Here is a 25,713-nt window from a genome sequence, read left to right as displayed (position 1 = left end):
CTATTAGGCTAAATTCCAGTGTGTTAACCTTTTTGCCTTAACACGTAAATCTCATTTAATCTTCAAAGTCACGATGCAGTTGCAGTGTAGGTGGCAAGGATAGAAAAACTACTCCCAGCAGGCCCAGAGGCCCAGGGTCTCTTGGTTATCTGGCTGTCACTATGTCAGTAAGTAAGCGAACTCTCGCAGTTCTGCCTTCAAAGCTGAGCTCCTTTTTGTGCACTTTGCTGCTCTTATCTGGAGGTAATTTTAAGGAACAGGAGGGACGCAGAAGCTTGGCATTAAGAAATGGATGAGGTGGTCTGGGGAAGTTGTACATTGGACTCTCAAGCATGAGGCCCCAAGTTTAATTCCCGGCAGTACATGTACCAGAGTTACATCTGGTTCTCACTTTCCCCTCCTATCTTTAATAATAATAATAAATGGATGAGTAAAGTCATCGGGCATCGTGTTTCTGAAAAACATCCCCTCGCAGATGTTCAGCCGGCGAAAGGGAGGGATTGAAGGGAGGTGCTCCGGGGCATGGCACCCGATGAGCACAGAGGGAAGCGCCGAGCTCGGAGAGGTGCACCCCGAGCCCCGGGGAGGTTTAAGTGGAGGGAGGCGCGGAGCGTGCATTAGGTTGGGAACACAGGTTCAGGTACAAACGCTATGGGGAGGGGGGCGCTCATCCCGCCACACCTCCCGGAGCTGCTTCTCTCCAAACCCGCCTGCTGGGTTGGTTGTGTGCGGAGCAGGCTGGGAACCCCAAGAGCAGCTCATGCTCCCCACCTGGGCCACCAAGCAGAAGATTGGCGCTTTCCCACCTCTGCAGCCACGGAACTTGCAGAGCTCGCTTAACCCCAAACCCGAAGAGTCGGCTCTTCTGATTGGCTTAGACAACACATCTAGGGAGCCCCTCCCGAGACCCACTCTTTGATTGGCTTACACTGGAACAGCAGAGCGCGAAATAAAGAGGCCTTCAGTCATTGGGCCATTGTGTGAATCTCCTTTTGGCTTCTTTGCCGGCTGAATAAGCGTCTCTGGATCCTCGTCATGACTCTTAAATCTGGGCCTGTCAGTTCTCCCCAACGTTACTCGTCTCAAGGCAGGGCATGGGGGTTTACGAGTTCAACCAATCACGTAACATCAGGGTCGGGTTGCCGGGTAGATTATGCTAATGAAGCCCCGCCTTTTATGTTGCTCCCACTCTGCGGCGGGAAGAACCACCTGGAGGTGGCGGGGGGGTTTGATTTCCATCACCCCTACGGAGAGAGGATCGGGGACCCGCTGATCTTCCAGCTCCCCTCACCCAACGTCGTGTAAGTACCTAAAGGATTAAGGGAACCGGATAAGCCAGCGTCCGGAGGACCCCTTCGACTGGGAGGGTGTTTCGTCTTTGCTTAGTCCCACCCAAAATGGCGCCGAGCTCTTTCCGCGTCTTAGAGCCCGGCCGGGGCCAACCGACCGCGGACCCGGGTGGGGGGGGATTGATGGTGGTGCTGGTGGCGGGGGGGAGAAATCCCGGCGGCACCGCCCGATGGTACAGTCCAGCCGGGGCTGGGACGAGGCACCTCACTCGGGGTGGGGGGGTCAAACCATTTGCACCTTCTAAGGGGAAAGGGGCCAAACCCCCTATGGGGGCTCTTCTTGGCGCTGCGCTGGCCGACGGCTTCGGCGCCTCCGCGCCCCTGTCTTCCCTGCGCGCAGCCTCCCCCCCGCGACCCCCGAGCGGCTCGCACGCCCCGCCGGCCGCGCGCACCTCGCCTCCCCTGCCCGCGTTGGTTGGGCCGGGACGGCCGTTGGGCGCCCTGCGCTCGCTCTCCCGCGGCGGCGGTTGGGCGGCCGGGCGCCCGGGGAGCCGCGGGCCGGACTGCGCGGGCCGGGCGCCGGGGAGCGGCGCGGGGGCAGCGGCCGGCGAGCGGGAAGGTTCCCGCGGCCCCGGGGCGGCCGGCTTTGTCTGCCCAGCCCGCGCCGCCCACCTGCCATTGCCCGCTGCTTCCCCGCGGCCCTTCTTGACAAGCTGGGGGCGCGGGGGGGGCTCTTCTCCCGTCCTTCTTGGGGAACAGTGTTCTGGGCGGAGGCCGAGGTCAACCTGCGCTCGGGGGGCAGCTGCAAAGGCGCGGGGGGTCGGGGGGACACGGTGACGACGACTTGGGGCGTCTCGATGGTATATCGTTTGCATTAAAAAACTTTTTTTTTTTAAAGTCCGTGGACAGGAATCAGGCCACTGGCCTCAGTAATAAACCCGCGGCGCAGCTGGGTTTTGTGCGCGTGCATGCCCAGCCCTGCTGGAGGATCGACTGGGTTTCAGGAATGTTTCAGAGCAGCAGCAGCAGTGGCCTCGGTGCTGCCAGCGCGGTCAGACGCGGGGTGCCCCCCCCACACACCTTCGGTTCATCCCCTTTAAAATCAACTGGAAACGAAGTCACCCCCGGCTGTTGTGTGGCCTCACTTTGTTTTGTCAGTGCCCCTCTCTTGTTTGCATTCAGCTCTTCGAAGGCGGGAAGGTGAATGAATGAAAGTTCAGCCCTCTCCTACCCACTGCAGCCCCCTCCAGCACCGTAATAGCTGCTGCCTCGATGGACCGGAGTGTCATGTGGCTCTAGAATTGAGATGGACACGAGAATTAGGGTCGGCTGGGGGTAGAGCTGGGTTTAAAGCTATATTGATTCAACTTGGTGTATTTAGAAAGGAAGTTATAAAAGTTTGGCTTTAAAATAAATGCAGGCCTGGGAGGTGGAGCAGTGGATAAAGTGTTGGACTCTGAAGCACGAGGTCCTGAGTTCTGTCGCTGGCATAGCAGGTGCCAGAGTGATGCTCTGGTTCTCTCTCCTCGATTTCTTAGAAGTAAATCTTATTTTAAAGAGTTTTGGTGGGGACCTTTTCCTGACATTATTATTACTATTATTATTATTTTAATATTCTGTTTTGTTGCCTTTGTTTTGTTGTTGTAGTTACTGATGTCCTCATTGTTGGATAGGACAGAGAGAAATGGAGAGAGGAGAGGAAGACAGAGGGGGAGAGAAAGACAGACACCTGCAGACCTGCTTCACCACCTGTGAAGCACTCCCCTGCAGGTGGGGAGCTGGAGGCTCAAACGGATACATACATACGCCGGTCCTTGCGCTTTGTGCCACCTGCGCTTAACTCATTGAGCTACCTCCTGACTCCCGACATTATTTTTTCTTTAAATTTTTTAAAAATGATTTTATTTATTAATGAGAAAGTTAGGAGAGAGAGAAAGATAAGACACCTGCAGACCTGCTTCACCGCCCGTGAAGTAACCCCCCTGCAGGTGGGGAACCAGGGGTTCGAACCTGATTCCTTAGTCTGGTCCTTGCACTTTGCACGACATTATTATTTTAGTCATTCTCTAGTAGGCACAGTGGAAGCCTTCTGCCCTTTTTTGGTATTAAATGGTTTATATTATGGCCGGGGAAATAGTCACTTGAATAGTGGGCTTCTTCACCATGTAGGTGACCTAGGTTTGAGCCCAGCCCCCCTCCACAATGAAGGAATGAGCCCACTATGACTTCTTTCATTCTCTGCTTCTCTATTTTTTTTTCTCTCTCTCTCTGTTAAATGTGTGTGTGTGTGTGTGTGTGTGTGTATAATATTTTTTTGAATCACTGCTGATTAAAGGGTAGTTGACCAATGTCTTTAAAAATAAAAAGGATGGGAATCAGGTGGGTAGCACAGTGGGTTAAGTGCAGGTGGCGCAAAGCACATTGACCAGCTTAAAGATCCCAGTTTGAGCTCCTGGCACCCCACCTGCAGGGGAGTCGCTTCACAGGCGGTGAAGCAGGTCTGCAGGTGTCTATCTTTCTCTCCTCCTCTCTGTCTTCCTCTCCTCTCTCCATTTCCCTCTGTCCTATCCAACAACAATGACATCAATAACAACAACAATAATAACAAGGGCAACAAAAGGGATATAAATAAATATTAAATAAGATAAAAAGATTTAGAGAGAGAGAGAGAGGCCAGAGCATAAACTTTCTCTGATAACATGTGTTGGCTGTGAACAAAGCCTGGGCTTTCATGCATATAATGCTTGTACTCTAACCACAGAGCCCAGCGTTATTATTTATTTATTCTGGATAGAGACAAAGACATTGAGAGGGAAGGGGGAGATGGAGAGGGAGAAAGACAGACACCTGCAGCACTGCTTCACCACTTGGAGGTGAAGACAAAGGGCTGGAACCCTGGCCCTGTGGACAGTAATGTGTGCTCAACCAGGTGCCTAGTGCATTTCTGTTTTGTTTGTTTCATTTTAGTAGCAATGTTATAACCTTAGTTCAAGACTTCAGTGGAACACTCTGAACTGCTGCCTCCTGAATTCATCACTTCCTACGGTTCTTTTTGTAACATTGATGCCTATGAGTCCAGAAACATTATTTTGTTGCCCTTTTAAAATCTGCCAGTGGCTTCCTATTACAACATGGAGCTTTAAATTCAATTCATTCAGGTAGTGGGAAGCTCCTAGTGGTAGATTGTTTTTGCATAACTTTGAACTAGTTTAGGGAATTGTTTGAGGGGTGAGAAAGTGAAGGAGGAGGTTTTGAAGAATACCAAATCACATTACACCAGCACTTGTTAAAATGTGAAACCAATCACTATGAAATCAGTGCCCTCTGGTCCTAGAGGTAGCTCAGAGTATCAACTAGAGACCAAAGGTTCAACTCCCAGCACCACCTTATGACCGAGCTGAGCTGTGCTTTAGCAACCCCCTCCCCAGTCTTAAAAGGATGTTCTAAACAAAGAAACCAACACCGTGCAATAACTGCTGTGATCTGTAGAAGAGCTGTCCCATAGATCTCTCTGTGTTGTCCAGTGTGGTCAACAGCAGTCACTTATGGCTCACACCAATGCTGTTAGTGTGAAAACTGTGCCAACTTCTGCGATTTAATATGAAAACATCTTCTGAAGTACCGGTTGCATATTGAAATGATAATATATTGCATATGCTAGCCTAAACTATTATAATGAATCATTTCACTCGTTTCTACTTTTTAAAAGATACTATTGTGGATAGAGACAGAAATTGAGTGAAAAATGGGAGCTAGAGAGGAAGAGAAAGAGACACCTGCAGCACTGCTTTACCACTCTTGAGCCTTCCCCCATGCAGGGCTTGAACCCAGGTCCTTTTACACTGTGATGTGTGTGCTTAACTAGGTGTACCACCACGTCATCCCTACTTCTATTTCTTAAAAATGTGGTGGCTTTGACAAGATTTGCAGTGTGTTGTGCCTTGCTGCATGCTATGTCTTTTTTCTTTTTTTCTTCTTTTTTTTTCCTCCAGGGTTATTGCTGGGCTCGGTGCCTGCACCATGAATCCACCGCTCCTGGAGGCCATTTTTCCCCCTTTTGTTGCCCTTGTTGTAGCCTCGTTGTGGTTATTATTATTGCCATTGTTGATGTTGTTCGTTGTTGGACAGGACAGAGAGAAATGGAGAGAGGAGGGGAAGACAGAGGGGGAGAGAAAGACAGACTCCTGCAGACCTGCTTCACCGCCTGTGAAGCGACTCCCCTGCAGGTGGGGAGCTGGGGGCTCGAACTGGGATCCTTACGGTGGTCCTTGCGCTTTGCGCCACATGCGCTTAACCCACTGCGCCACCGCCCGACCCCCGCTGCATGCTATTTCTATAAATAGTGCAGCCACATAAGGACAAGATGTTTCCAACTAGCAATAAACATTTGAACAGTGTTTTATTTTTATTTATCTTAATGAGAGAGATACAGAATGAGAGAGAGACACCAGAGCACTGCTCACTTCTGGCTTGTGATGGTGCCGGGAATAGAACGTGAGAGCTCAGAGCCTTAGGCATGAAGGCCATTTGCATAAACAGTATGTTGTCTCTTCAGCCCCACATAGTGTCTTGTCTTTCGGTTTCTAGTGTCAAGTAATAGATACTGCTAATGTGTAAATATGCTGTGTGTGTGTGTGTGTGTGTTACTGTTAGCCCTCAGCAAAAGCACTATTACTCTTTTGGAGACTACTGTTATCTTGAAACCACTTCCAGCTAATTGAATTAAGTGTTATTGCATTAATATACTCAATCATTTTGAACTTGAAATAAGAAAATGACATCTGTTGAGTACATAATCCATTAAAAAATGTTGAACTAAGCACAATCAGCTGAATTTTCCCAAATTGGTCTACAACTTACTTATTGATTTTATATATATATATATATATATGTATATATATATATATATTTTTTTTTTCTTTTAATCAGGTTATTGCTCAGGTCTGGCTTATGGTGTTGCTGGCGATTGAACCTGGGACCTTTGTTGCCTCAGGCATGGAAGTCTTTTTACATAACCATTATGCTATCTCCCTAACCCTTAATATGCCATTTTTCAAAAATCTAGGAAATATTAAAAACAAAAAAGATATCTCCGGGCAAAATTTGAAGTTGATAAAATCAGGCTCCCTTTTTGTCCCCCTCACTGCCCCATGATTTAAGCAAAGACCACAATAATTTAGGGATTCTAAGTGCTGGTGTTGGACTGGCTTCTGAGACAACTGTCCTTTTACACATAGTTGGGAGATCATAGCCATGGGGAACCAGATATAATCAGATTCTTCTCTCTCTTTTTGATAGAGATAGAAATTGAGAGGGGAGGGCAAGGGAGAGAAAGAGAGACACCTGCAGAACTGCTTCATGCTGTGTGAAGCTTTCCCCCCGAAACCATGGTCCATATGCATGGGACAGTGTGTGCTCTCCCAGATGTGCTACTGCCTGGCCCTCATATTTTTGCTTTTCTTACAGATTTTATGTGTAAGGGAGAGGGAGAGAACAAGAGCTTGAATGCTGACACATGTAACACTGGGGTCTGAATGCAGGACATCATGCTTGAAAGTTCAGGAGGTGGTACAACTTTATCTACCTTGCCAGCACTTGGGCCACTTTTTTTTTTTTTTTGCTTCCCCTTTTGTTGCCCTTTTTTTTTTTATTGCAGTTATTATTGTTGTTGTTATTGATTTCATCATTGGACAGGACAGAGAGAAATGGAGAAAGGAGGGGAAGACCGGGGGGGGGGGGGGAGATAAAGATAGATACCTGCAGACCTGCTTCACTGCCAGTGAAGCGATTCCCTTGCAGATGGGGAGCCTGGGACTCGAACCAAGATCCTTATGCCGGTCCTTGCGCTTTGCGCCACACATTACTGCCTGACCCCCTTGGGCCACTTTTTAACCAGAGGACTGCTCAGCTCTGGCTTATGGTGGTGTGGGGGATTAAATGAAGGACTTCGGAGCCTCAGGCAGGGGAGGCTCTTTGCACATAACCATTATGCTATCTGCCCCCAACTCTCAGCTCTAATTTATGCTCTTGCTGGGGATTGAACCTGAGACCTCTTAGCCTCAGATTTAGGCCTTAGGTTTGGTTGCATCAACTACTGTGCTAGCTCTCTGGATGCCTTGATTTGTTTGTTCGCCTTCACTTCTTAAATGTTAGTTCGCCTTCCCTCCTTCCCCGTAGCCTATGTTGCTCTTCTCCCACACCGGCCCATCACAATCCCATCCGTTCTCCTGGAGCAGCCAACTATATATATATATATATATATATATATATATATATATATATATATATATATATATGTTTTAAAGACTAGGCAGTAACCATTTTAGCAATCTAAGCCATGTAGTCCCTGTTGCAGCTACTGCTGCCAAACAGTGTGACAGCAAGGTTGTGTGTGTTCCAGTTTGGCACTATGTATGGAGCCTGCAGAGCACAGGGGCAGGCATACTGCAGCCCAAGGGTCACCCTGTTTTCACATGGTTTGAGAATTCATCATAATAACTAGAAAGGCACAAAAGGAGAGTCTTTCGTGGAATCAAAGCCTACCCTTTGCTTAGAATCACTTGTAATTTGGAAGCCAGTCTATTGGGGGTTATTTTTAGTCTTGCCACAAGCTCTGCTTATAGGCAACCTGATTATAATGCAGTTCTGCTAGCTGGATAGTTATAGTTCCTTTAACTAATTATTGCTTTGTGTCTGGCCAACAAAAGTGTCCTTCTAAGGCGTCTGTTTTCATTTAGTTCTTAATGTATGGCTTTGACAGAACAATGCAACTACTGAATTGCAAATGAGTAGTGGGAACTGTGGCTCAGAGGAGAGAGGTGTCTGGATTCTCAATCCCAAGTGGGGGTATATACAGTAGTCCCCCCCACCCATGGGGGTATGTTTTGAGATTCCCCCGTTGATGCTTGAGACTGCCCTACACATACGGTGTTTTTCTCTTTTTATATATTTTTAATACACATATACCTGTGATGAAGTTTAACTTAAACAATCACTAATAAGAAACTGGAAGATTATAATAGTTCACTAAAATAAAAGGTATGTGACTGTGTTCTCTCAAATTGTCTTGCTGTGTGGAATGTTTTCAGACCATGGTCAATGAATCCACAGAAAATGATGCAAGTAGTATCCATCTTAACTGAGTCTAAAGCCTTGAACAGGTACTTCAGGAGAAGAGAAATCCTGATGCCTAGCAAACATAAAAAAGGCCAACTTTGGGAACAGCCAAAGGGCTAGGGAAACAGATCATTTGGATAGTGCTCTGCTTTGCCATGTCCATGATCCAAGTTTGAGACTGGCTCCCACCACATTGAAGGAAGCTTTTGGTGCTATGGTCTCTTTCACTGTCTGTCTATTTCTTTCTTTCTTTCTTTCTTTCTTTCTTTCTTTCTTTCTTTCTTTCTTTCTTTAAAAAAAAACAACTTAATACCATTTGGTGACAAATATTTATTTATTAATCCCTTTTGTTGCCTTTGCTATTTTATTGTTGTAGTTATTGTTGTCGTTGCTGTTGTATAGGACAGAGAGAAATGGAAAGAGGAGGGGAAGACAGAGAGGGGGAGAGAAAGATAAACACCTGCAGACCTGCTTCACCACTTGTGAAGCGACTTCCCTGCAGGTGGGGAGCTGGGGGCTTGAACTGGGATTCTTGTCTGGTCCTTGCACTTTGCGCCACGTGTGCTTAACCAGCTGTGCTACTGCCTGACTCCCGACAAATACTTTTAAAAATTTATTTACTAGAAAGATAGGAGGAGAGAAAGAGCCACACATCAATCTTTTCTGAGTAATACATCTTTTAAAATATTTTACTTAAGTTATTTTAATGTGAGAAAATCACACAGAGAGAAGAGGCCCTGGCTTATGTGGATTGGTGCTATGTGGATTGTAGCTGGGACTTCAGAGCCAAAGGCGTGAAAGTCTTTTGCAGAACCATAGACTCTCTCCCCAGCCCTAGGTAACATATCTTCACAATCTGATTCTTAGACCGTGGTGATTGTTCACTTAAATAGCTATCAACATTTGTTGTAATTTTTAATTACTGCTCTATAGTATAACACACTTCACTTTTTCTTAATACTGTATGAGTTAGGTAAAAGCGTTGGTAGGATTGTGGCTGTCAAGATAAAGAACTTGTACTTGCCTTCACATTCAGTCTTTCTTTTTTTCTTCATGCTGAGAAAACGTTTTCTAAACCTGTTTGGCTAGCTGAAGACAACTCTGAGTTGTCTGGATCCGAGTGCTGGCATTCCCTCATAGCTGTTCTAAAGTGAAGGAGGTTGAATTTGTTAGATTATAGGTCTTAAACACACACTGCTAAGACAGACCTTTTCTGAAGGTGGCATCTGTTTCGCTATGCTGTCTGTGTGGGTTCACCATCTTGTCAAACACAAGCATTATATTAACCATTTGGTGTTGCCCATTTAACTTTGCAAGTAAGAGACTGAGGCTGAGGTAGAAGACTTTGAAATGAGACTGTAGTTAAGGTTCATATTAATCTGTTCAGAGGGAGAGTGAATTGGATATAAATGTAATTACTTCAAACCACTAACAGTTTGCCTGTTAGTCCTGGCTCCATCTTTTGAACAAAAGGCTTACTGCTGTGTGTGTTTCCTGAGCTGAGGTAGAGCAAACAGGTAGTTAGTTATCTCTTGCACTGTGTGCATAGTGCTACGTCATTGAGACTGCTGTAGACTAATTGCCTCTAAGCAACTTTCAGTTCCCCCCCTCTTAGCACTCAGGGTTGTTTTTTTATATTACCCACTACTTTATCCTAACAACTTGGAGTCGTCATTATCAAGTTAGAGTAACTACCCAGAACTGGCTGTAAGAAAGTTTTTTTTAAAATAATTTTTATTTAGACACTTTATTTTTTAAATTTTTTCCCCTTCTGTTGTCCTTGTTTATTGTTGTCATTGTTTTTATTATTGTTGTTGTTATTGCTATCGTTATTGTTGGATAGAACAGAGAGAAATCGAGAGGGAGTCGGGCAGGTTAAGTGCAGGTGGCGCAAAGCACAAGGACCGGCATAAGGATCCCGGTTCAAGCCCCCGGCTCCTCACCTGCAGGGGAGTCACTTCTCAAGCGGTGAAGCAGGTCTGCAGGTGTCTATCTTTCTCTCTCCCTCTCTGTCTTCCCCATCTCTCTCCATTTCTCACTGTCCTATCCAACAATGACGATAACAATAACAGCAATAATTAATAACCACAACAATAAAACAAGGGCAATAAAAGGGAATAAATAAATATTAAAAAAAAGAAAGAAACCAAGGGAGGAGAAGAAGACAGAGAGGGGAAGAGAAAGACACCTTCAGACCTGCTTCACCGCCAGTGAAGTGACCCCTCTGCCGGTGGGGAGCTGGGGGCTCGAACCGGGATCCTTATGCTGGTCCCTGCGCTTAGCTCCATGTGTGCTTAACCCGTTGTGTCCGGCTCCCTGTAAGAAAGGTTTTAGGGCTCCCCCCAGAGACCCACCTGCAAGTCTCCTACTTATTTGTGCAATTGCTCAGTCAGCAAAAGAACTGGAGATATGCAGGCCAGAGAACTTTGTGTCTGTGGTCTGTCTGTAGGTGTGCCCAGACCACAGGTCACATGTACACCTTTGCCAGTAGACTCATGAATGATCACTATTGTTCAGAAGAGAGCTGAAGGGAGGCTGCTTGGAACTATGCAAATCCATTATCTGTAGTTGACAAATGTGGCTAGTTCATATTATTTGATGAGTTTTTCAATTAAAAAAAATTTTTTTTTTAAAATCACAGACTACCCATTACTTCTCTACATACAGATTCTTGCTTTTATTTATTTGTTTTGAAAGCACAATCTTAAGGTAAAAGGGGAGATGTTTTTCATAGTCTTTTCAAATCCTTGTGGATTTACCCTGGGTTCACTACCAGCCCCCAAGGAGAGGAGCTGGAGATAAGGGAGGCTTGCTAAAATGAGTTCTCTGCACCTGCTCTTCTCCTCAGAGCATTCTCTGTCTGTCTTCTAAATCTGACACACCTGACTTCAGGGCTGGGGAGGTGGCTCAGTGGGTAGAGTGCTTCTTGCCTTATGTGCTTGAGGCCTCATGTGCAATCTCTGGCAACCATGTAATGGGTATTGCTTTGCTCTTGCTTTCATAGACCCCACCCCCACCCCAAGATTTTACTACACTGTTACCTTTGTAGCTGATTCACCAAGAGTCTCCATTTAACATGCTGCTGCTGCTGCTACATAAACCATGAAGCTCCAGAATTTGTTTTCTGATTGACTTGAAAACTACTATCCCTGGATAAAGTGACTTCTTTCATTCATTCATTCTTTCTTTCTTTCTTTCTTTTATTTATTTACTTATTTTCCCTTTTGTTGCCCTTGTTGTTTTTTATTGCTGTTGTAACTGATGTCATCGTTGTTAGATAGGACAGAGAGAAATGGGGAGAGGAGGAGAAGAGAAAGTCACCTGCAGACCTGCTTCACTGCCTGTGAAGCAACTCCCCAGCTGGGGGCTCGAACCAGGATCCTTAACCCGGTCCTTGTGCTTCTTGCCACGTGCTCTTAACCCGCTGCACTACCGCTGACTCCTGATAAAGTGACTTCTTTTGTCATTTCAACTGAATATTATTATCAATGGAAATACTACATGTAAACTTTTCTTTTTCTTTTTACCAGAGCACTGCTCAGTTCTGGCTTATGGTGGTGCAGGAATTGAACCTGGGACTATGGAGCGTCAGGCATGAGAGTCTCTTTGTGTAACCGTTATGTTAGCTACCCCCACCCTACATGTAAACTTTTGATGATAGAATGGAATTCAAAACAGATTGGGGCAGTATGAGTTAATACCAGTGAAACATTCTTATGTTTAAAAGTCAAAGCAGGGGGTCGGGCGGTGGCGCAGTGGGTTAAGCGCACGTGGCGCTTGGCGTAAGGATCCCGGTTCGAGCCCCCGACTCCCCACCTGCAGGGGAGTCGCTTCACAGGCGGTGAAGCGGGTCTGCAGGTGTCTATCTTTCTCTCCCCCTCTCTCTCTGTCTTCCCCTCCTCTCTCCATTTCTCTCTGTCCTATCCAACAACAAAGCAACGTCAACAATGGCAATGATAACCCCAACGAGGCTGCTGCAACAACTAGGGCAACAAAAAGGGGGAAAAATGGCCTCCAGGAGCGGTGGATTCATGGTGCAGGCACCGAGCCTAGCAATAACCCTGGAGGAAAAACAAAGAAAGTGACTCATACATGAGTGTTACCAGTTCAGAAACAATGTTTATAGATTAGGTTTTCTTGCTCGCTCACTCACACTCTTCCTGGGCACCAAAGAAAGATCAGGTCTGATGCTCTGAAACCTTACTCAGGCAAGCTTTCCAGATAACATCACCATTTTGGGTTAAGAGATTGTAGGAGTTCTTATAATGACATTTTAATGTTTTTCTATGAACATTTCTTGTTTGTGTTTCCCCTGGAGGGAAAAAAAAAAAAAGTCCAAGCAAAGGAGCTAGTTATCCGCATGTTAAAGGATCCTGCAACTTTTAACAACTGTAAACTTCGTTTAAAGACTGGCAGAAAGCTCTTGTCTTACAGTTTCTAGCTTGTAAATAATGCAAACAGCAGCAGTTTTAAAATGTCATAGATTCTAAGAAAAAGGAGGAGGAAATAAAATAGACAACTCCAAGAATTCGTATCTAAAATGAAGTTGCATGACCGATGACACATCTAGAATTAGAAAACAAGAATTAGAGGAATTGACTAGAAAAACCCCTGATTCTTGGGGTGAGGCAGCAAAGCCTATACAGAGTTCTAGACCACTTGATAGGGCAGGAGAGATTAAAATATATTTGGGCTGTGGAAGCAATGAGATAGGGCAAGGAAGTGAGTCAGATTAAGTCAAGCGAAAGCAACTAGATACGAACAGAGGTTTTGGTAGTTTCAATTCTAAGAAATATTCCCAAGTCTCCCTGGCAGTTTCTAGAAGAGGATACCCAGCCTTATTATCTTCCAGAGGCTGCCAGCCTGCTTGGAGTGAGCTGGGTGGAGTCGAGGAACCCCATCCTGTCCTGAGGGAGATGTGGATCTCGGAGGAGGAGGTGGTTTCCTTTGATTTGGGAGAGGCTGCCATGAAGCTTTCAGCTGCTCCTGATGGTGGTCTGTTTCTTGATCCCCAGCCATGACTTTGTGAGCATCCTTCAATCCAGACACTAAAGATGGGAGCACTTTTCTGTAGGCGCGTGATACATTCTCCTGCTTTGAGGCTGACACCTAAAATCTTTTTGAGAGTGGAATAGAGCACTCCTATAGATTTCTCTTTGAAATTGCCTTCACATTTTACCAGTCAGCCAGCTGATTCTTGTAAGAAAAAAAAAAAAAAAGACAAAGACAAACATCAAAGTTGGTCATTCTTTAGAACTCAAGCTGAGTGCTGGTTCCTTTTGAACTCAAGGATTTTAATGTGGTATTGTCAGGCTGAGGCCCTGAGTCTTAGCCTAGGGCTTTGTTTTGTTTTGTTTTTCTCCTTTCTTACTTTGAGTGAGTGGTAAGAATTCTTTTGAATGACTTGATGGGATTCTAATGTATTGCTAACAAGCTATCAAATGGGGTGGGAGGATCAGGTTTTTTTTTTTTTTTTTTGGTACATGAAAAGTTCTTAGTTGAATTATAAAGCCCATGTTTCTTAGGTTGTCAAGAACAAATTTGCTGGCTTGTTTTATTTGAGGAATGAGGAAAGGAGTCTTACAACTCTGGATGGAAAATAAGTCTCCCTTTCTCTCTCTATCTCTCTATCTCTATCTCCTGACTATCTTAGAGATGGAGAGGGACATAGAGCAACAGCACTGAGGCTTCCTGTAATGTGGGGAATAGGCTTGAAGCTGGGTCAAGTCACAAATGGCAAAGTAGCTTGCTATCCACTTAGGCCATTTTGTTGTCCCAGTACCTTCTTTCAAAAAAAAAAAATCCTTTAGTTGATAATCCCTGGAGTCCTTTTGTGCACAAGGAAAGTGGTAGGTGAAGATTTCTGATGTGAAGATTTCTGCATAGGAAGACTTGGTGGACAGACTTGGGACAGACTTGGTGGAGAGGGGTAAAAAGGTCAAGGTTACCACTTGAGGCCTGCTTTCCTTGTTGGCTTTTGTCTTCCTGTATATTCTAATATATATATTTTTAATTGAGGTGCTTTATGCTTTAAAGAACAGTCATTGATATATATATGTACTATTTCATTATGTATTAGGATTCTACAGTTCTCTTCCACCCATCCCTCTCTTTCCCTCAAGTTCTTTGATTTGATGTAATACTCCATGTCCATGTTTCATTTCATGTTCTCCCTCCCTGTCCTTATTTATTAAATCTCACCTACAAGTGAGACCATTTGGTATTTGTTATTCTCTTTTTGGCTTATCTCACTTAACATGATGTCCTCTAGTTTTGTTTTTGACAGCTAGGTTTGTTTTTGACAGCTGAGTAATATTCCACATATATATATATATATACACACACATATATATGTTTTTTAAAACATTTATTTGCTTATAAAAGGGAAATATTGACAAAACTATAGGATAAGAGGGTTACAATTCCACACAATTCCCACCACCAGAACTCCATATCCTATCCCTTCCCTTGAAAGCTTTCCTATTCTTTATCCCTCTGGGAATATGGACCCAGGATCATTATGGGATGTAGAAGATGGAAGATCTGGCTTCTGCAGTTGTTTTTCTGCTGAACACAGTTTTTTTTTTTTTTTTTTTAAACCACTCATCTGTTGTTGGACATTGTTCTACTTCCAGGTTCTGGCCATTATAAATTGTGCTGCTATCAACATAGGCATACATAGATATTTTCTGATAGGTACTTTTGTTTCCTTTGGATCTAATCTGTTATTTACTTATTTATTTATTTATTTATTTTATTTTGCCTCTAGGGTATTTGCTGGGGTTCAGTGCCTGCCTTTATGAATCCACTGCTCCTGAAGGCCATTTTTTTTTTTCTATTTTTGTTTTCGTTGGATAGGACAGAGAGAAATTGAGAGAGAAGAGGAAGATAGAGACGGGGAGGGAAAGATAGACACCTGCAGACCTGCTTCACCGCTTGTGAAGCGATCCCCCCTGTAGGTGGGGAGCCAGGGGTTTGAACTGGGAACCTTGTGCCAGTCCTTGCGCTTTGTGCCACCTGCGCTTAACCCGCTGCGCTACCACCCGACTTCCTATTTGTTTTTATTGAGGGGTGAATTCTTTTCAGTAAAATCACTGACTGATGTATACAATTTCATTATGTGATAGGTCCCCAAAGTTTTCTTCCTATCTCCTCTCCCCTCTCTCTCCCCAGAGTCCTTTGCTTTGGTGCAATACACAATGTCCAATCCATGTTTCACTTTTTTTTTATTTTTAAAAATCTATCTATTTATTTATTTATTTATTGGGTAGAGACCCAGAGAAATTGAGAGGGGAGAGGTAGATAGAGAGGGAGAGAGACAGAGAGACACCTGCAGCTCTGCTTCACCGCTTGTGAAGCTTTCCCCTGCAGGTGGGAACCAGGGGCTTGAACCTGGATCCTTGTGCACTGTGATCTGTTTGCTTAACCAGCTGTGCCAGTGCCTGGCCCCCATGTTTCACTTTGTGCTCTTCTTCCCCACCCCTACTTTACTAAGTCCCACTAATAAGTAAGACTATTTTGATATTTGTCCTTCTCTTTTTGGCTTACCTCTCTCAACAGGATGTCCTCAAGTTTCATCCAAGAGGATGCAAAGGAGACAGCCTCATCATCTTTAACAACTAAGTAGTAGTCCAGCATGTATACACACCACATTTTTTTTTTTAGCCATTCAACTGATGTTGGACATCTGGGTTGCTTCCAGGTTCTGGTGACTACAAACTAATCTGTTATTTTTAACCTCAGTTCACTTACCTTCTGGTTACACTGTCTTTGATAATGGCCAAAACCAAATTAGGATATTTTCTTTAGAATCTATTCTATAGTAGCTATTGGACTAGTCCAGATAGTTCACATTTATAATATTAATTATTAATATATATTAGAAACATATGTTTTTTTTTGCCACCAGAGTTATTACTGGGACTTGGTACCTGCACAATAAATCCACTGATCCCAGAGATCATTTTATTCTTTTTGTTTTATTATTTATTTATTTATTTATTTTTATTATTTGATAGGACAGAAATTGAGGGAGAAGGGGGAGATGGGGAGAAAGAGAGACACCTACTGCACAGTTTCACTGCTGGTGGTATAATATTAATTTTTATTTTTAATTTTTTATATTTACTTATTTATTCCCTTTTGTTGCCCTTGTTGTTTTATTGTTGTAGTTATTATTGATGCCATTGTTGTTGGATAGGACAGAGAGAAATGGAGAGAGGAGGGGAAGACTGAGCGGGAGAGAAAGATAGACACTTGCAGACCTGCTTCACCACCTGTGAAGCGACTCCCCTGCAGGTGGGGAGCTGGGGGCTGGAACCAGGATCCTTACGCCGGTCCTTGTGCTTTGTGCCACATGCGCTTAATCTGCTGCTGCACTACCACCCGACTCCCCGTAATATTAATTTTTAAAGAAACTTCCCCCTGCAGGGGACTGGCAGCTTGAACCCAGGTCCTTGCACACGATCATTATAGTAGTATGTACACTCAACTGGGTTCACTCCCGTCTGGCCTTTACTTTTTCTTTTGACTCCTGATTTTATTATTCAGTTTTTCTTTTTCTATTTAAAGTAGTCTTCGGTGGCTGGGAAGCATGGCCTCCCAAGACCAGAGTCAGTTGGAGCTGGTTGTTGTTGGAAGGGGGCTGGGGGGCAGGGACACCCCACTCTGCTCGCTGTCCTGGGTGAAGACAAACTGGTTTTCACAGAGCTTGGGGTGTGGTGGGTAGGGGATGCGGCAGGAACGGCAGACTGGGGAGATGGGACCCACCTCAGCCCTCAGCTTCATTCTCTTCTAATGTTTCCCCACTGGTGGTATTCTCTGCATACCTTCTTTGGAGGTCTTCTTTTTTTTTTCCTTTCCCTTTTTCTGAGTTTTCCGACTTGCAGAACTCTGGAGGAGGGCCTTTATCTCGGCATCCTGGACCTCCAACTCAGACTTGTAAAGGTCAGGCACAAAAGAACCACTGGTTATCCGCATGGGATCATTGGGCATGAGCAAAACTGTAAATTTAAACTGGGCAACAAATTCACCCTCCTTCTCATAGAGAACATTAAATGGTTGCAGCGATTCATGTTTCGCGCACTCCACCGCACCCATCCGAGCCTTCTTCTCATCTTCAAATGCTCTTAAAGTAAACGGCATGGCATCAAAACACCTTTCCACCTCACTGAAGAAGGCACGTGAAGTTTTCATTTTTAGGCCGTACTGTTGAGAAGGATCTCATTTGTAAATAGTTGTTCCCTGTCCTGCATCCTTAGCCTTGCCCTCTCCTGAGCTCACAAGAACATCCACTGCATATACTTCATGTACCTCGACTTCAGCCTTTTCATGGTCCTTCTTCTGCTGGTCTGTGGGATTCTGGATAATGGTTTTCTCTCCATCCATGCTGTTTCTCTCCATCCATGCTGTTTCAACTGGTGTGACAACATACCTTCAATTGGTATACAATTAAATGAGTGGGCAACTATGTTCCAGGCTTCTGTCACCTGCGTGTTCTGGTTCCCAGGTTTGACCAGGCGTAGAGCCGCTTCAGCACAAAGGTGAGCTGCCTTTATGACATCTGCTTTCTGCCCTGTTACTTGGGTCTCCTGAGCTACATCAACCACAAAAGTATGGGCCACATCAGTGATGAAGCCATCCACATGGACACCTTGGTCAATTTTTACCAAGTCACCTTCCTCGAGAATATAGTCCTGATCACTCTTCTAAAGGGAGAAGTGACACACACAGTTATTAACGGATATGCTGGTGGGAAAGGCAATACCTTTTTTCATTTCCTTCTTTCTTGAAAATTTTCCCTGTCTTTTCCATAATCATGGCATCACCTTTCTCACACAGGCTGAGTACTGACACACCTGAATTCGATGTTTCTACCAAAGACTGAAGTACTCGGTTGGCGATGTTGCTCCCCATCTTATACTTGGTCACGACCAGGTCCTCGGCGATAGTTTGCTCCTGCTGCTTGTCCTCGCCCGACATCTTCCCACCACCACTACCCCCACTGCAACCTCGTGCCCCGTGAGCTGCCGTCTCTGTCTCTCTTCCCAGCCGCAAGCTGTGGTCAGAGCCTCTCCGATCAGTGAGAAGAGCGAGAGCTAGCAAGGGAGCGGGCAGGCGGGCGAGACCGAGAAGGTGCGAGCGCCTGGCCTTTACTTTTATAATATTAAAAGTATTTATTTTGAAATTTATTCCAAATAATTTCTGTTCAGTTTCTAAAGGTTTTTGTGGAGTTTATTTTTCCACTGGCATAAGTTTTAGGAGTTTCTCTGCAATTGTGGATGTCTTGTTTGTTTCATTGTTAACAGTTATACTAGAAATTAAATGTGAATGACAGCAGTAGAAATATTTATTATTGTCTCATTTTCATTCTTGACCTTTACCCTTAGGGTCCTTTATGTATAGTCAAGAATTTTTACAAATTTATTACAGTTGAATTAAAAATACACTTTTTGGGAGTCAGGCTGTAGCACAGCAGGTTAAGCGCAGGTGGCGCAAAGCACAAGGACCAGCATGAGGATCCTGGTTTGAGCCCCCGGCTCCCCACCTGCAGGGGAGTCGCTTCACAAGCGGTGAAGCAGGTCTGCAGGTGTCTATCTTTCTCTCCCCCTCTCTATCTTCCCCACCTCTCTCCATTTCTCTCTGTCCTATCCAACAACTACGACAACAATAATAACTACAACAATAAAACAACAAGGGCAACAAAAGGGAATAAATAAATAAAATAAAATTAAAAAACACTTAAAAATTTTTTTTTTCTTGCTTCGAGGGTTATTACTGGGGCTCTGTGCCTGCACCAGGAATCCATTGCTCCTGAAGGCTATCCCCCCCTCCCTTTTGTTGCCCTTGTTGTTTTATTGTTGTTGTGGTTATTATTGTTGTTGATATTGATGTCATTGTTGGATAGGACAGAGAGAAATTGAGAGAAATGGGGAAGATAGAGAGGGGGAGAGAAAGATAGACACCTGCAGACCTGTTTCACCACTTGTGAAGCTACTCCCCTGCAGGTGGGGAGCTGGGGGCTGGAACCGGGATCCTTACTCTGGTCCTTGCACTTTGTGCCACGTGCACTTAACCAGCTGTGCTACCACTGCCTGACCCCCAAAATACACTTTTATCTTCAACCCATACAAAAGCTTGTTATTATTTTTAGAATTTGTTGAAAGCTTATTTTTTCAGAAATTTTAAGCTCCTTAGGCATAAGTTTATTTCACTTTTTTGTTGAATTAATTTTTTTTTTTTAACACCAGAGCACTACTCAGCCAGGATTTATGGTGGTGTAGGGGGTTGAACCTGAGATTTTGGAGCCTCAGGCATGATAGTCTTCTATTTATTTTCACTTTTGTTGCCCTTTTTGTTTTAGTTATTGTTGTTATTGATGTTGTCATTGTTAGATAGGACAGAAAGAAATGGAGAGGAGGGGAAGACAGAGGGGAGAGAAAGACAGATACCTTCAAACCTGCTTCACTGCCTGTGAAGCGACTCCCCTGCAGGTGGGTAGACGGGGGCTTGAACCGGGATCCTTAAGCGGGTCCTTGTACTTTGCGCCATGTCCGGTTAACCCGCTGCGCTAGCACCTGAATCCCGATAGTCTTTTTTTTAACTATTATGCTATCTACCCCCATTGCTCTGTGTTTATTTATACTGAACACACTTTTTTGTTCTTTGTCTTTGTGGAAGATGAGCTTGAGATCTGAGTAAACAAATTGCAAAAAGCTGTAAGTAATGCATTCAAGATTTTAAGCCAGACTGACTCTAATACAGATATGGCAGATCCAAATTCCTATTCTAGTGGCTGTAGTATTTATGGAAACAACTTTAAAGCTTGCTCAGGTGGGCACCCTGTAAATGGAGGCTGATTTCTGTATCTGCGTGCCTGAAGGATGCTCTTTTTCAACTTGGGTCAGCAGAAGTCACCACATAGCTGTTCATACTCATTAAAGGAAAGGCGAAATATAAAACACCAACAACAAAGACACAACTACTCAACATGTGGATCAGAGAGCCCAAGGGATGACCCACTTCATGCTTTTCCAGAGCTCCCTGCCAGGACTTGTTCATTTTCCTGGAGGGAGACAGCAGGCCTGTGACTCTGCTCTTGGCACCTGCATCTTACCCAGCCTCTCTTGGGCTGCCTGAGGTTTCCTGCTGCTTGCTGGGCTGGGCTGGACTAGGCTGGCTACTGGGTTTCTTTCTGATAGTGGGCACAGGCCTGTACAGTGGGTATTCAGAGCATATGGGACACAAGAATGATTAAAAATCTGCCTCCCTGGGAATCGGGTGGTAGCGCAGCGGGTTAAGCACAGGTGGTGCAAAGCGCAGGATCCCGGTTTGAACCCCTAGCTCCCCACCTGCAGGGGAGTCACTTCACAAGCGGTGAAGCAGGTCTGCAGGTATCTATCTTTCTCTCCCTCTCTCTGTCTTCCCCTCCTCTCTCCATTTCTCTCTGTCCTATCCAACAATAATGACATCAATAACACACCAATAATAACTACAACAATAAAAAAACAAGGGCAACAAAAGGGAAAAAATAAATATTTTTAAAAATCTTAAAAAACAAACCTGCCTCCCTATGGGATGGATAATTGGTCCTCTTCTGTTCTGCCAGTGTGGCCTGTCCTCAGCTGGAGCTCAAACTCCGCATTCATTTTATTATATTTTATTTTTTAAAAATTATTTATTGGGTAGAGATAGCCAGAAATCAAGAGGGAAGGAGGTGATGGAGAGGGAGAGATACAGAGAGACCCCAGTCATGAAACTTTCTCCCTGCAGGTGGGGAATGGGGACTTGAATTCGTGACCTTGTGCATTGTAACTATGTGCTACCACCTGGTCCCAGTTTATTTTATTTCGCTTGTTTTTCTTCTAGCACTTATGCTCATTGGGTAGGTTCATTAGTCTCCCTCTAACAGCTTTCTTTGGCATGTCTAGCATTGAACTTTAGGGAAGAGGCCAGCAGCTTTTGCTAGTTATTATGTAATAAGGAAAATGCGCCTATAAGGGCACTGTCTGGAGTGTGGTGACTTCTTCCCATCAGTAATGCTGCAGCAGGCATCAGGTGCCAGTCTGGAGACCCCTGGGATGCTTCCTGTTTCTGAGTTAATACTCCTACAGAATATCTTCACGATGTAGAGCACCATTTACAGGGACAGAGCAAATTTACAGTCCAACTTGTCACCCCAGGCACCCACCTTTGAAGATGGATCTGGAACTTTTCTTCTGCTGCTGCCAGCCAATGATAAAGCAGAAATTTCACACTTTGAAGTCTTTAAAAAAAACAAGATATTTAGCAAGGACCTGAGTTCAAGCCTTCTTTCAGCACAAGCAGAACACTTCAAGAGTAGTAAAACAGGTCTTCAGGTGTTTATCTTTCTCTCCCCCCTTTTAAGATTTTATTTAATTATTCATGAGATAGATAGATAGAAAGAAAAAGAAAGAACCAGACATCACTCTGGTACATGTGCTGCTAGGGATTGAACTCAGGACCTTATGCTTGAAAGTCCAATGCTCTACCCACTGTGCCACCTCCTGGATCACTCTCCTCTATCTCCCCTTCCTCTCTTAATTTCTCTTTGTTCTATCAAATAAAATAGAAAAAGAAATGGAAAAAAAAAAAAAGGAAGAAGAAGAAAGAAAAAAATGGCCTCAGGAATGACAGATTCATAGTGCTGACACCAAGCCCCAGCAATAATCTGGTGGCAGAATAATTATAATAATAAGATAAGAAAAAATATATTATTTATTGATTTATTAACGAGAGAGGAGAGAGAGGGAACCAGATTACCGTTCTGGTAGATGTGATGCCAGGGATCAAACTCGGGACCTCCTGCTTGAGAGTCCAGTGCTCTAGCTACTGCATCACCTCCCAGGCTGCTTTCACCCTGAAGCCAAGAGCGCTTCTGGTATGATGGCTTCATTGAGCTGAGGCGCTCAGTGGTGGTAGGAACCAGGCTAGTAGCTTAAGAGAGGTACGACTCTGGCAGAGTGGGAGCTGTAGGCAGCCCAAGGAGGCAGTGTGTGGAGGCTCCTCCAGGATACTCTCTCTTCTGGCTTGGTGTGGAAAAGTCAGCATTGATCTTTTTTTTTTTTTTTCCTTTCTGCAGTCTCAGGCTCACCAGGTTGCCCTGATATCACCCAGGGGATGCGCTGGAAGTGAGCTGTCCATCTCTCCCACTGGATTGTGAGTCCCATGGAAACAGTTTTATTTTATTATTATTATTATTATTTAAAAATTCTTTTAATATTTATTTATTCCCTTTTCTTGCCCTTGTTGTTGTTATTGATGTCGTCATTGTTGGATAGGACAGAGAGAAATAGAGAGAGGAGGGGAAGACAGAGAGGGGGAGAGAAAGATAGACACCTGCAGACCTGCTTCACCGCCTGTGAAGTGACTCCCCTGCGGGTGGGGAGCTGGGGGTTTGAACAGGGATCCTTGTGCCCGTCTTTCCAATTTGTGCCATGTGCGCTTAACCCGCTGTGCTACTGCCCGACTCCCTATTATTATTATTATTTTTAAGAATTTATTTATTCATGAGAAAGGAGAGAAAGAAAGAACCAGACAACTAGGCATCACTCTGGTACATGTGCTGCCGGGGATTGAACTCGGGACCTCATGGTTGAGAATCCAGTGCACCACTTCCCGGACCACTTTATTTTATTTTTTTTTCTCTTTCACCTTCTTATGCGTGATGTTCACAAAGCATGAAAAAAGACAATGAGCACCTCCTGAATGCTTATCATTTTGCTTCACAATCCCAAATATCACTGTTTTATGGGATCTACGCTCTCAGTGGCAAGATACACATTATTTTATCTATCACCATGAAAGAAAACGTCTTGCCCATAAAACTCAGATCCAAGTGTTTTTTGCTACTTAGAATTTTTATGATGTACTTTTGGAGAGAGCACTTTCAGCTTTACTTATGCCTGGAGTTTGATCCTGTTACTCTTTTATGCAGAAAAGGGAAAATGAAAGTGAAATAAATTCAAGCACTCCTAAAGCTTCACCACTTTCAGAGTCTGCTTCTTCACGTAATGTCTTTTTTTTTTTTTTTTTTCCTCCAGGGTTATTGCTAGGCTCGGTGCCTGCACCATGAATCCACCGCTCCTGGAGGCCATTTTTTCCCCTTTTTGTTGCCCTAGTTGTTGCAGCCTCGTTGCAGTCATTGTTGCCATTGTTGACGTTGCTTTGTTGTTGGATAGGACAGAGAGAAATGGAGAGAGGAGGGGAAGACAGAGAGGAGGAGATAAAGATAGACACCTGCAGACCTGCTTCACCGCCCGTGAAGCGACTCCCCTGCAGGTGGGGAGCCGGGGGCTCGAACCGGGATCCTTACGCCGGTCCCTGCGCTTTGCGCCACATGCACTTAACCCACTGCGCCACCACCCGACTCCCTATGTCTTTTTTTAAAAGAAAAAATATGATTCTGAGTTTTCTTTCTTGTAAAGGTGTGTGTGTGTGTGTGTGTGTGTGTGTGTGTGTGTGTGAGAGAGAGAGAGAGAGAGACTGAGACTATAGCACCAAAGCTTCCTTAAATATGTCGGAGGTCAGGCTTGAATCTGGGTCACTGCACATGGCAAAGCAACACACTACTAACTGAGTTATTCTGGCCTTAGAATCTCCACTTCTTCTTCTTCTTCTTCTTCTTCTTCTTCTTCTTCTTCTTATTATTATTATTATTTTAACCAGAGTATTGTTCAGCTCTGGCTTATGGTTGTGCTGGGAATTGAACCTGGGACCTCAGAACCTCAGGCATGAAAGTCTTATTGCATAACCATTATGCTGTCTCTCCAGCCCCCTAGAATCACTTTTTACTGAAAGTAACTGATGTGCCTTCCAGTATGCTTGTGAGGGCACACCACTGTCCCTGGAACCTCCTCCAGAAGCGAGTACCTAGCAGCACTTGGAGTATTGCTCCCAGCGTTTATGTTTGTTCTGACTTAGCCTGGGGCAGGACAGGCCAGACTTTCCCAGGGGTCTCAGTCATCACAGGCACAGTCAGCATCACATACCCAGGCCTCAGGGGCCTTGCAGTGTTCAGGTCACTTTTCCAGTGGTGGATATTTGCTACCCAAATGAAATTTCTGCCCAGCTGCTGTTCCCCTGTCTCTCGGCTTCGATGTCCATTTACAGTGCAGTCTTTTTGAAGATGTCTGAAACTGACAGTTCGACTCAGGGTGTCTAGAGCTAATGACACATATGGCTCAGTGAAGCAAGGACAGAACTGATGAGTTGCTGTGAGCAAGGTCACTCACGTGCTGGCAGGGGCTCCCACATCCTCACTGCCACCTGAATGACAGTGATTGCAGGGCACTGCTATTGTAAACTAGAGCTTGAGTTCAGAGATTGGGAAAATGTGTGTCTGAGGGAAGGGGCCTGATTGACTCGATACAGTGCAGATCATTAATTATTATAACTATGCCAGGCAGTACTTAAAATATGTATCTACACACACACACACACACACACACACACACCACCACACCACACCACACCACACCACACCACACCACACCACACCACACCACACCACACCACACCACACCACACCACACCACACCACACCACACCACACCACACCGCTTTCTTTGGTGTAGTTGGGGCTGGACTTAAACCTGGGTTGTACACAAGGTGAAGCAGCTCACTGCCAAAGTGAGCTATTTTTCCATCTCTAAAATTTCTTTTTTGTCTGGGAGGTGGTGCAGTGGATAAAGCCCTGACTCTTAAGCATGAGGTCCTGAATTTGACCCCTGGCAGCACATGTACCAGAGTGGTATCTGGTTCTTCCTTTCCCCCTCCGCCCCTCTCTCTTCCTATCTTTCTCGTTAATAAGTAAATAAAATCTTTAAAAAAAAAATCAGCTTTCTTTTCTCCCACCAGACTTATCTAACCTGCATTTCCATGCCTGCTTGACTTCACTGCTCCTGGTGGTCATTTTTTCCCTTTTCTCTAGATGGAGGGTGGGGTGGGGAGAGACACTAGAGCACTGATCTACCACTCACAAAGTGTCCCCTGCTGAAGGAACTCTCTTGTGGATGCCTGGGACTTGAACCTGGGTCCTTGCACATGATGGTATGCACTTTTTCTTTTAAATATACTCTTTATTTTTAGTTATTTTAAATCTATTTATTAGATAGAGACAGCCAGAAATCAAGAGGAAAGGAGTGATAGGGAGAGAAACAGAGGGACACCTACAACCCTGCTTCACCACTCGCAAAGCTTTCCCCATGCAAGTGGGGACTGGGGGCTTGAACTCGGGTCCTTGTGCACTGTAACATGTGTGTTCAACCAGGTGTGCTACCACCCAGCC

General features: G+C 44.7%; 1 protein-coding gene and 1 pseudogene across 1 annotated transcript in view; one reads left to right on the top strand and one right to left on the bottom strand.

Moving 5' to 3' along the window:
• The first annotated feature begins 1,164 nt into the window (after positions 1-1,164).
• Positions 1,165-25,713, top strand: part of PRDM10 (PR/SET domain 10) — a 100,875-nt gene continuing 76,326 nt past the window's right edge. Inside the window, exon 1 of the mRNA XM_060179885.1 lies at positions 1,165-1,301. The gene's annotated coding sequence lies outside the window, so the exon portion shown is untranslated. The remainder of the gene's footprint in view (positions 1,302-25,713) is intronic.
• LOC103128993 (proliferation-associated protein 2G4-like) lies at positions 16,328-18,386 on the bottom strand (annotated as a pseudogene).

The sequence above is a fragment of the Erinaceus europaeus genome, chromosome 20 (assembly GCF_950295315.1).
Source record: "Erinaceus europaeus chromosome 20, mEriEur2.1, whole genome shotgun sequence".
NCBI lineage: Eukaryota > Metazoa > Chordata > Mammalia > Eulipotyphla > Erinaceidae > Erinaceus > Erinaceus europaeus.
Note: the sequence above shows the minus strand (reverse complement) of the source record. Positions and strands in the feature narration are given on the sequence as shown.